Source organism: Chinchilla lanigera, unplaced genomic scaffold (assembly GCF_000276665.1).
Source record: "Chinchilla lanigera isolate Chin_1 unplaced genomic scaffold, ChiLan1.0 scaffold00016, whole genome shotgun sequence".
Classification (NCBI taxonomy): domain Eukaryota; kingdom Metazoa; phylum Chordata; class Mammalia; order Rodentia; family Chinchillidae; genus Chinchilla; species Chinchilla lanigera.
The window spans coordinates 7,971,382-7,984,409 of NW_004955417.1; the positions used below are offsets into that span (position 1 = coordinate 7,971,382).

Sequence of the window (13,028 nt, forward strand, 5' to 3'; positions counted from 1 at the left end):
TCCACCTGCTCCTCATAAGCCTGGTCCTCCTTGCAGGTTTGAGCTCCGTTGACATCTTCCCCTTTGCAAATGCATGCCTTAGGTCCATTCCTTGGCTTTACTCCCTATCCCTTTCTTCCTGATGTCCTGTGAGATTCTCAGAGTCCTATGTTCTCTTCTCTTAGCATCTTTTCTCCCAGTTTCATTTATCACACCTGTGGTGGCAGCACCTCAGTCTCCCTTCCTGTTTAACCCACGTTTACAAGCTCCTTGATTTCAGCACATCTAGAATAGAAAAGAATCTCTTCTACACAAATTATTATTTTTTCATTTATTCATTTGTCAAATACAAATTCATTGAAGATCTACTATTTACAAGGCACTGTTCTCTATTCTAAAGACATAACCATCAGCAAGACGAACAGGGGCCCTATTCTAATAGAGCTGATGTTCTAATGGGGGAACAGTAAACAACAGACAAATAATGTAGGTGATGAGTGGTTTGAAGAAAAATAAAATAGGATTAGGAAGATCGAGAATGGTGGTAGTATTTTTTATACAGAGTGGTCTAGGTCTAATATAATAGTATTTGATTAGGGATCTGGAGTGAGTGAAAGATTGAACTCTAAAAGGTATAATAAACAGAAATCAGTAGAGTATTTGGAAGGCTAGACTCCTGCATGATAGGAAGAAAGCATCAAATAACTGCTAGTGTGCTAAAGAGAAATCATGATCTGATGTCAGGAAAATTAGTGTTGCTGGAGTCATGATCAAGTATCAAGTGTCCTCATGGGGACCACACTAGGGAAGTCTGCACTACTTCTGCTGGTGGCTACCCCATATTCTAAATCATAATTAAATCAGAAACTTAATTATTCCACGTGGACATGCTTGCACATGAGAAGGTGTAGAATCTGTAATCTATCTGAAATGCTACTGTTGGGAATCTGATACACTGCCAATATTTTTATTTTCTAACAATTACAACCAATCCTTATCTAGCTGAGGTTAAAACAACTGGGGCGTTAACTTTTTTGCAGATCATGTAGAGTCAATTTTTCTCTTGTTTGTCTCTCCCATGGGTAGTCTCTGGAATTTTCCTTTTTACTCACATTTGCCTCGGAGGGAGAATAAAAAAGAAAAACTAAAGTCCTCTTTGCTGCTATAAAGTCTTATCACCTGTTTTATGGGCCTATACCAACAAAAAAGTTATGATTTTATTGCTGCAGTTTAGATATTGCCATACTTAGATTTCTCCTACAATCATAAATCTTCTAGCCCTGGGTAGGATTCTAACCCCATAAAGCTCCTTTCCCTCTGTGCTATCGTCACAAATCAGAGACATGCAGGGCCACGTACAGATGTGTCTGTTAATGGAAATAAGGCCAAAGGCACAAGAAGAGCCTGTTTAAAAGTCACAAGAAGAAATATCCTCAGAGGACCGCATCATAAGGCTGGGCATGTCTTCCATGAAAAGCCAGTCTCTCTTTTTCTTTCTTTCATTTCTTTTCTGAAGGATTAAAGCTGGCATTCTGAATCATGGCATGCCAATTTGCAGTTTAGGGTAGATTATGAATAATAAAACTAAGGGAAAAGTTAGAGCCAATAGATGGCTGTTAGGCTTCTGATATTCAGGTAACGTGCAACTATTACATGCGATGCAGGGAAAGTGTGTGTGTGTGTGTGTGTGTGTGTGTGTGTGTGTTTGCTTCTCTGCACATGCCTTTGTACTGTCTTTCATCCTTATTGTGACTCTTCTTTATTATTAGGCAGGAGTTGGAGATAAGAGAAACAGTTGACATTACTACCATGGCCTTCCTTTAATCTAATAAAAACTTCCTAGTCATAGTGCTGGGACTTTATGTTGTCTTTTAGAAGATTATTCTTAAGAAATCTTTTTCTATTACTTGTATAATTTTGCTAGTGTGGGGTCACACAAATGACCCAAGGTTGCTGAGAAGTTCTTTAAGGAGCAGAATTACTCTTTACAAAAAATGAAATTGATTTGAAGTAATTTTGTTCCCTGAATGTATTTTAAATGTACATGGTCAATTAAGTACTACTTTTTGACACAAATAATTATAGAACTAGATGCTTTCAATCTAGCCATTTTCAGGGATTGTTTATGTCAAATATATTGAAACATGTTATCTATATTTTCCTTCCTATGGGGGTCTGTACTATGGACCAGAGTTCTGATTCAATTTATTTTATAGACATACTAGAAAAATAGAGAATTTGTTATGAAACAGATATTTTACTGATTACACCAAACTTCTTTTCATGAGAAGATTGTATAAAAATAGTTTTCCACTCTACAGTATTTCTCACAGTACTAAGAACATTCACATTTGGTTGGTACCAAGAGAGTTTTAGGAATTCATGTCCCATAATCATTTCTTTTGAACATGTCTTGCTGAATTTCAGAAGCACCTAAGGAAATCAAAGTGATTTGATGTGAAAATCAGAGTGTTAGAATGACAAGGGCCAAGTGGAGGAAACCTGGTGAAAATGTCGCCAGACATCTTAACGTGGCCTATTTCGCGGTGATAGTGCTTGCTGTTTGAACATCCACAGGGTTCCAGCAGGCTTCTAATATAACTGTGAGGTTTCCGTATACACAACATGCTGATTTTTCTAGGGGAAAAGCACTTAGAAAATACCAGCGACTGAATGCGGTGATCTCTTGGGCTTTTTTTAGTCCCGTCATCCCAGGAAAGGCTGTGCTGTCCTGAAAGCTGGTGGTGAGCAACAAATGAAGGCTTGATGATTCCAGCCATAATGATACTGCTTAATGCTCATGGGGAGAACTGAAATGTACTGGGAATATGTCCAAGTTGGTACAGAATGCCCTAGGTTTGCAAGATGCTCCCACAGTCTGGCCCAATTATATTTAAATTGTACTTTTTTGGGTATTTTTGCTCTATTCTGGTGAAGAAGACACCTTCATGCAGAGGATAATTTATTTCAGCCTACTTAAGATTCGTCAGGTTGGTTCTAGCAATAATGCAGAGTGAGCCCAGAAGGACAGGAGGAAAAGTAATAGCAAACAAGGGGTGAAGAAAGAGGTCCCTGAAGAGTCTGTGTAAAAGAATAGTAGGCAGCTATGCCCTGAGCTCATGTGGGAAGGAGTCTGTAACCTGGAGTCATCTCCCTTTTCAGATCGACGTTCTGGGAACCTGAAAGGGTAAAGCAGCTTGTCCAAACCCCACAGTGTATCATTGGCCAGGTATAGAGTGTAAAGCTCCTGCTTAGTGCACCTTTCACTTCAAACGTGCTTATTCCTTCCTGAGAGTCTCCAAGAGCCAGAATTCTACACTCTCTCTTTTACCTTTTTTTCAATTTTAGACGATTAATATTTTTTCATAGTTTTCACATATTACACATGGATTATCTTGAAATATTTTTTAAATCTCCAGACATGTAGGAATTGTTGATGGGAGCTGTACTTTTTATGTCTGGACTATTTTATGAGTATAGGTTTGTGATCTATGAAAACTGCATTCGTCTTGGGGAATTGGTGCATGTACCTGCCGCATAGCTTTGAAAGTACTGTCTTCCAGCCCTCCGAAGAACACAACTTGCACTCTCCCCGTCTCTGTCCCTTAGTTTTTCTCTAATGAATTTAGGATAATGTTGTAAATATGAGTTTTCAGATGCATGTGCTTCCTGAGAATAGATGGCACCTATGGCACTCTGAGACAATAAAGAGAAGATTTTTTTTAAAAAACATACGGCTGGGGATTGAACCCAGGGCGTTGTGCAGGCTAGGGAATCCCTCTGCCACTGAGCCACACCTGAAGCCTAGGAGAATGGATTTACTACTGATTTGCTGTGAATTATCTTTTTCATATTTAACTTAATTTCTTTCAAGGAGTGTAATCCTCAGTTCTCTGGAAGTTCTGATATCCGTTCTTTTTTGCTCTGCAAAACATGACCACCATTCCTGTAGGTGTAGAGTATTGGGCAGGAATATATTTTGGAGCTCATTAATTCTATGACATAACTGGCTGTAATCAAATATTCCAATTATACCATAAACTTTTGCTCACAGTGTTAAATCCATTATGTTTTAGGGTGATCCTGACAAAAACTTTATTAATTGGCTTGTGGTTTAGGAAACCATTTTAGGCTTTTAAAGGAGTAATTGTTTATCACTAGGCAATTTGTAGAGGTGTGTATGTGTGTGTATGTGTGTGTATGTGCAACACATATAGTTCTTGCGTAAAACTGGGGGTCTCTTCTGTTATACTGCATGAAAGTGAAAATGTTTCAGAGTGAGTTGGCAGTGAAGAACATCTGTAAAGTGGAGCCCCCTGTCCATTCTTAAGTGTCATGTGGCAACCAAGAAGTCAAATGTTTGAGAATTTGATGCTCTTGAAGTGAAAAGGTCAAACCTGAATGTGAATCATGTTTTTTCCAGATGTGAAATGATCATGTTTGCAAATAGTCTTACTATTCAATGGGTGGGCATATTTTTATCGCTAAGCAGTCATTGTGTTGCTCCTCGATTTTCTCAGACACGTCAGGGTAAGACATACATCCATGGAAGAGACTGGTGTTCTTCACACATGACTCCCCAGTGAGCTCAGAAGGCCTGAAGAGTATCCCTTGTTACTTCTACTCAGCTTTTCTTATCAGAGTGGTCACTGATCCCCTGGAAACAGATGTGACTTGAATTAATAGGCTGGCTTCCCAGGTGTGCAGAAGCTGGAGCTACTTAGGGAATGCAGTGTTTTGGCTCTATTTGTAGGTCCAAAATCTCTGCAGAGCAGAACTTATCTAAGCTGTCTGCCTCTGGTCCTAGCATCGAAACTTTAAAGCACCCCAAAATAAACATCAAGAAGAAAAAGCAAGTACAGGAGATGGGAAGAAATATTGCATATTTGTTATTGCCCATATTTAGGACTGAATTCAGAAGCACAGGCATGCGCCTTGTAATAAATCATCCATGTTCATATCCTTACTCATTCCTATGAGGAGAAACAGAAAGTCAGAATTCCCACCAGTCTAAGGACATTGCGACATAGGGTCAGCTGTGAAATATTTATGGAAGATTTTGAATGAAGGGGAGTCTGGGGGGGAAAAACAACTGTGAAAGATTTGGGAGTCACAAAAATACTCGGTAACTGGAAGCCATTGTCTGGGGATTTTAAATATATACCTAGAAGACTGGTTATGTTATATATATATGTGTGTGTATTTTTTTCTCACAAAGAAACTCAGGAAATACTTCTTACAGTCATTGATTAATAACTCTTGAGCCATATCTGAGTTGATATATTACTGATTTTAATGCCAGGTTTGCTTAATTTAACAATGTACTAACCACCATGCAATAGGATTCCAATTTGGAACTACCATAGTATTGTCATATAAGAGTCAGATTAAATGGGGCCAGGGTAAAACCTCTCCAAGGGAGTACTTGGAATTATTAATTTCTCTTGACATTTCTGGAAGTGAACAAAAACTTTCCTATTCATCCTTGTTTAAAAATTTTACTTACTAAACTTACTTACTAAATTTTTCTTAGTATAATCTTATTTTTCTAGGCTACAAATCTCTCTCCTGTTTGAGAAGGCCTTAGGATAGAAGCTATAATACATCTGGAATAGACATGGTCTCCAGTTAAAACAGAAACAACACTTTTAATAGAATATTCATATCTTAATTTGGGTTTAGGGAAAATTTCTGTTCTTTTCAAAAGAAAACATGCATCCTCTTGACTGCATGACAAGTAAAATAGAAATCTGCAATCTAAACCGAAGGGAAAAAAGTGAAGCTGGTATTGAGAAAGGCTCAAGTTTCATATTTCTAGCTCCGCCCACTTCCCCACCCCTTCTGCCAAAATTTTCAGGGAATAGTAAGGTTAAGAGAAGCTCTGCAAAATCCAGAGTCCATCTGAGTAATTTCATAATTAAAACCTGAGCAGCAGGAGTAGGTTTCTTCAACAAAGGAAGCTACACTGGCAGGTGAGTGTGGATAAAGCAGCAGGTACTGCGTCCTCCTGTTGGTGGAAAATATGCGTAAGTTCAGTGAGACAAAGTGAAATGAGTTGATGGGTTATTTTGTGGAAATGCATTCCTTACCGCCAATATTCACCACTGACACAAATAAGCTAAGTTTTTGCGAATAAAGCCTAGTCATCTATCTGGGTGCTTAACTTTTTGTTATTGACTTTTTAACCACTAGGTGACACTGTTGTCTCAAGAGTTAGTGCAGGAAGTACTGTTGTAAAAGACAGGGAACAGTTCTGATTATATTTGCTGTGAGCGTATTGTTCAGAGTTTCAACGTGAATGTGTGATTTACTCGTTTGAAATTAAAGTAGTGCAGATTGTCAATAGTACTGCAAATCGTTCTGACAATGCTATCTGCTAAATGAAATTTATGTGTGCTTAGAATAAACTGTTGCTTCTATACTTAGAGCCATTTTCCAGCCCACCAGTGTCTGAAATTTTATCAACTGCTTGCTCTGTAACAGCCTCTCTGCCTTTTACTTTAGGTAGATTATTTTATTTCATACTTTTTATACTTTTGCCATTACTTTATTTCATACTTTTCATACTTCACCAAATTTGGTGAAGATTGCCGGGCATGGTGGTACACGCCTGCAATTCCAGCACTCGGTGGGGTGGCTGAGGCAGAAGGATCGTTGCAAGTTCGAGACCAGCCTGGGCTACAGCGTGAGCTCAAGGCCAGCCTCAACTGCATAGTGAGACCCTGTCTCAAGAAAAAAGACCAGAAACACAAAGCAAAACAAAACAAATTTGGTGAAGATTTTAAAGGTAGCAAGTTGCAGAACTAGAATTCAAACCCAGAGTGCTCCTGTGACCTTTTTTGTTGAGAGGCGTGCTTTCTGGTCACATGACTAGTGATGCGTGGGAGAACACGACCCGGAGTCCAGTAATACTTCGAACTCAGTTCGCTGTAAGATAATACATGGGCTACATATTTAAGTTTCTGTTTCATATAAATGACCTTTCAAAAGATGTATGTCCCGTGCAAAAATTTGAACTTCAGATTACCAATAAATGCATTTAATTCCTAGATAAGTGTGTTTCAAAATTACACGGAACATTTCTACACTAGAAAGTGTTTCTACTGTTCCCAGAATTCTTGTTCAACTAGAAATCTTGGCTTTTATTTGATAAATCTGGCAACATTATTTTAGAAATATTTGTTCAGACCCCTCTCCTTTCTCTATATTTGCTCTTCCATTCCTGAATAAGAACTATATACTTGTCCTTTCCACGCTTACTCCTTGCCTGTTTCCAGACTCGCTGTAGCTAGTCTCATCATGTGTGCCTCAGTTTTACTGTTCTCTCTACCGCATCTCTTGTCCATCTCTAAAAGTGATTAGAGACTTCGCTTTTAAAAGCCCTCCAGTTTCCTCTGCTCGCCTTTGGCTACACTTTTCAAAGAGCAGACCCTATTTTCTTACCGTTCATTTACTCTTCAGCCTGGTGCAGTCTGTTTTTTCTACCCTTTGCTATAATTAAACTGGTCACTCAGCAACTTTCTATTGCTGAATTCCATGGGCTTTTCTGAGCCCTCATCTTTCTTTCATTTATTTATTTATTCTCTGCCTTCTCTCTGTTTGATGGTGTTCCATCTCTAATCCCGTATTTCATTTTCTTAGTATTATTTCTCATGGCTTAATCATATCCTTCTTGTGAGAGATTCCAAGATTCTCAATCTCTATCTCTACTGCAATAATAGCACAACCACACACCAAATCACATGAAAATATCCCTCTGACATTCTTTGGTCTCAAATATTTTGCTGCATTATGTGGCTCAGCCTCTACTCTATACTTGACTTTATCTATTATTTTTAATTTTTAATCTGACTGCATTATTGGAAAAGGAAAGAGATTTTTAAAATTAACAAAAAGAAATCCTGTTTTATTTTCCCTGTGTCAGTTTCTTTAACTGATGATCATTCTAGGGATGACAGGAATAAAATTGATATTCTTGTGATGGGATTATTTAGGTTTCTGAAGCTACAATCTATTGATAAGTTTTCTGCCTTCAGTTGATTGTTGTTTCATAGGTACCCATGAGAGTGGATGTGGTGTATAAACATGGTTTTCTTACCTTATACCGACCGTGGATCGTCAGGGTCAGAAATTGTTTTGTTTAGGAATGTAATATAGCTACTTTGGCACATTCATTTTTTGGAGTATTATCTGCTCAAGATGTTGACTAGAATGTGGGAAAGACCACTGATACAATTGGCCTTCTTCTTGATCTCAATAATCAATTCCAGAAAGACAGTTTAGACTCTGAATTCTTAAGTTTGTGGTCCTTAGTTTCAAATATTTTTACAGTCCCAATTACATGAATCTTTTGAACTATAACTCTCCTTCAATGTTGGATATGGGTAATCTATAGAGATGCATCAGAAAATATTCTAACCATCATACATAATTTTTAAAATAAGCTACTGGTTAATAAGAATGTTCCTGGGGGTAGGATGCTTGGGAGTATATATTTAATTAGGTGAAGACGTTAATTTAAATACATATGTTAACAAATGACCCGTACACAATTCTCTATGGACAGCTGCAAGGATTGATCACTATAAGAAATATGTGCTACTGAGCATATTCATTACTTTTTACTGTGGCACTAGTTTTAAGTTTTCAAGTACAATAAAAACTTGTCTTTATAGGTTGGATTGGAACGCATAGTCAATTGATTAAAATTGATTTATAGATAAAACCATAAGAGCATTGACTTAGATTTGGAATTCCTCTGAGAATTATGGTGATTTCTCATTGTTTGTGATCATGCCCATTCATGCCCATGCCAGATATTATTGAGAGGTCTATGCAGATATTTCAGAACTCTTCACAGTTTCACGTATTTCAACATTTCATCTCAAAAACTAATTCTTTCACACTGAGAAAGGATGACACAGTTGGAAATGGGTTTAGGTTGTTATTCAGTTTGGGGTCTAAGTAGATAGGTTCAGAGGAAATTACAAACTAGGTAGGATGGTCCATAGCCGGAGAAGAAAAAAATTGTGTTCAGATTAAATAATGATGAGAAGTCAGACATATATGGTATTATTCCTTTACAATTTTAGCATACAAAGGCACATTAAAAATTCAATTCAAGACTCTTAAAAGCCTCAAACGTTATCGAAATTACCTTAGCGACTAATGAAAGAAAGTTCTGGGAGCCAACCCGAATATTTATCGGTGCCTCTGTCATGTGCCCCGCGTTGTCCTTGGCACTCTGCTTATCTAAATCCTCCCCTCCAAGACCTTGAAAAGTTGGCATGAATCTTCAGTTTTGTTTGCCATAGTGTTAGTTGGTTGTCCGGCTCCATAGTCCGGCACTTGAAATGTTTCTTTTTTTGCTACGCTCTATTTGACATGAATAAAAAATAATGTTCCTTGAAGGTTGATTTATCTGCTCTAGTATAGGTATTGTTTTTACTACCAGCATATGGTAAGTGTGGTACTAAGGATCAGTGCAATTTGTGTGCAACACAAACTTTGAAACTTCTAAATTTCAGTTGTGCCACCAGTTAATCAGAAGAATGAAAACTCCATGCTATTTCCCAGCTGAAAGGGAAAGAAATGCTTTGCAGAAGACCTGAGAAGTCCCAATATTGAATTTTCAATACACTAAAATGATATGGGAACTTTTCTACACCTTCTCATAAATGATAAATGGATAGCTATTCATTGTCCTTTTCCTTTTCCTTTAATCCCATGTCTGAGTTATACTAGGCCTCATTTGACTTCCCAAGGCAAATGAGTTTGAGCGCTGAGAAATTCTAAATATTACTTTGTGTTCTTGAGTTACAAGATGATAGTGGTAGCTCATATTTGAATTATGTTATCAGCAGGGGAATGTAAGTCAGCAAGTGAAAACAAACTCAAAAGAAACCTATATTCTGTGGCTTTAAGATCTTGTGGGAGTCTGAGCATGAACTTTTACTGGCAAGCCAGTTGATCCAGAAAGCTGGACATCATGAAATGTTGCAAAAGTCCACACACGATATGTTCAATGAGACCACTCAAAGAATGAGTTTAGGGCTGGGGATTTAGCTCAGCGGCAAAGCGCCTGCCTGGCAAGCGCAAGGTCGTGAGTTCGGTTCCCGGTACCGGAGAAAAACCAAAAAAAAACCAAAAAAAAAAAAAAACAAAGAATGAGTTTATTGTAGATGTAGCTTCTGTGAAATGCTGATTGAAAAAAACCTCCAGAGAGCACGGGGAAAGTATCCACCAATAAAAATGACATTATTAGGAATGATTCTTGGACACTGGGACCCCAATAATTCTACTTCTAAAGAAATAATCAGAAATCTAGAAAAAGACATATAACAAGACTTGTCTTTAGTGTTATCTGTAATAATAATAATTCTAAAAATTGGAAGCAATCAAAGTGTCTGCTCTTTGGGAAATAGGTATGATGAGGGGATAAGGTACGATTATTAAAAAATAGTGTTCACTAAAGACATTAGTATGATAAAGGCTTTTGATATAATGTTCAATGAAATAAAGATTCTGTGTATAGTTACTCCTAAACTGTGTAAATAAATACATTTTATAGGAAAATGCTAAAATTTGAATTAACAATGTTGGAACATATGTTTTCTATAATTCCTCAAGTCTTTTTTTTTTATTTTAAAAATAAGAGGAGGAAACCATTAACAGACAGACAGCATTTTACAAAAGAGCAAAAGAACAGTACAGACAGTACAGAGTTACAAACAAAGTGGTAGGAAATTAACAATGCTTGTTGTATTACATATTGATATCTTCAAAGTGGTTTCTCATGAAAACAGATAGAGACATGCATATTGATCAACCAAGGACTCATTGACAGTTTCTTTCAGCAAAGAAATAGAAGACAGTAGAACAACCATGTTAACTATCCTGTATATGCATACATACAAATCAAAGCTTTTATTTTATAGTGGTAATTTATTAGTTAATAACCAGAAAGATGAAGAAAAATACTGGCAAAAATACATAGTATCTAAATTCTTATCAAAGTGCAAGTATTCTGCATTTTGTTCTGTTTATCCTGTAACAAAGAATGCAAAGACATGAAGCTTTACAGAAGAGCAATGGATGATAGAAGCTTGAATTGTGTTTTTTGACATTATACATAAAACAAATAGGAGCAATTTGATTATTTTTCAGTGTTATCAGATTATCTTTCTATGTACCCAGTAAACTGCCTTTTGAAAAAGCATTCTTTGTTCCAAGTGAGAACCCTGAAGATAATCCCAAATCATAAATATTAGAATAGTCTTGTTCCTTGCACATAAAAAGCCAATGACCATCTCTCAGAAGTGCTACATAAATTACTTCCACATTGCTTGAGTCCTTTTAATTAAGGGTGACCTCTAGGTATTATTTCTACTTTAAGTACTAATGAGGCCAACATTATAAAATCCACACTATTTTTGGATTTCTCTTAGAAGTAATTTACTAAGTTCCTTTTCCTTAATGATGGAAAATTGTTTTGAGCTACTCTCGATGGAAAAATATATGTTGTGTGGAATATTTTAATCATTTTTCTTCTAACATAGCACTTCCAGTGGTCTAGTTTTCTTTGCTATTATCATCTTTTCCAAATGGAGTTTCTGTGGCCAGAGAGAGCATCTAGTCAAGTTATTAGACAAGTTCTAATATCTTTTAAAAATAGAAATCACTATAGTGAAAAATCATTGTCTGCTGAAAACAGTATATTTGATTTCAGTAGTAAATTGACATGAGCTCTTAACATACTTTTGGACGCACTGAAAATTCCACAATGAGAATTCCATTTGACTGACCATTCTCCAATAATTCCTATTAAAGAATAAATTTCAGTCTGACATATATGGATGAGTAGATATATCTGATTTTCTTATTTAGTGATGATTGGAATAAAGTGTTATTCAAGTCAGTTTTGGGGGTAATAGTATACACTGAATTTTGTGACTCCAAAATTCATAGTTGAAACTGTAACTCCCAAGGTGATGATAAGAGATAGGCTTTTGGGAGGTAATTTGGTTTAGAGGATATTGTGAGGTTTTGCTTCTCATGATGGTGTTGGTGCTCTTGTAAGAGGAGACAGCAGAGAGCTTCCTTCCTTTACTCTCTCTGCCTTGTGAGAACATAGAGAGATGGTAGTCATTTCCAAGCTAGTAAGGAAATCCTCATTAGCAAGTTGAATGGAGAGGCACTTTCACCTAGGACTCCTAAGCCTCCAGAGCCATAAGATAGATTCTTGGTATTGGAGCTGCCCAGTCTTTCTTATTTTGTTATGGCAACTTGAACTGACTAATACAGTTTGCAGTGTTTGAAGCAATAGCTAATATGATGGAGTGAAACATCAGTTTTACTAATGACAGAATCAGATTCAGAAAGATTTTGATGCAATGTATTAATGACCAGATTCAAGGTATCAAAGAGGGTTGATTACAAAAATTGATGTTTAGGTTTGTATAAAGGATGCCTTCAATAAAAATGGAATGGGAAATGTATCACTTGATAGAGGTGGATTTGGCAAAGAATGTAATTGTGTGGTACTGTTTCTATTTTTAAAGTCAGAACACAGCTAAGTGCTGTGTTAGATTTTAGTATCACATTAAAGAAAGGAAAAGTGACAAGCTGAAAAAGCCAGGGGAAAGTGACCATAAAAATTATAAAAAGTGTAATTTCCATTTTTAGCCAATTTTAAGTAATATGTACTAGATTTGCAGTAGTGCCTCACACAGATTAAAATAACCTGACACAGTACATGATACAATGGTGTCAAGATTTTGGACATCAGCCCACAGCAGACAAAGATCTTAGAGAGATGAGAAATAAATAACATCTTATGATAACCCAGGTTCCTGTCAGGGACATTAGCAGGCCTTGGCAGGACAGAGCGTATGGTGCAGGAGGACCCCAGAGGAGACTTCTCTCTTTCTAGGATAGAGAGAAATAACGGAGAGATGGAAGAGGGTGAATCAGCTAGATTTCACGCGGAAGGATATCAAGAGATGAAGACAAGCCAAACAAGAATCCCACAAATCTGTACATGCAGAATG

The 13,028-nt window shown here is 36.9% G+C and overlaps 1 protein-coding gene across 1 annotated transcript in view; it reads left to right on the forward strand.

Moving 5' to 3' along the window:
* The first annotated feature begins 5,910 nt into the window (after positions 1 to 5,910).
* The window catches only part of Slc26a7 (solute carrier family 26 (anion exchanger), member 7), a 149,950-nt gene continuing 142,832 nt past the window's right edge, over positions 5,911 to 13,028 (forward strand). The window contains exon 1 of the mRNA XM_013512844.1: positions 5,911 to 5,951. The gene's annotated coding sequence lies outside the window, so the exon portion shown is untranslated. The remainder of the gene's footprint in view (positions 5,952 to 13,028) is intronic.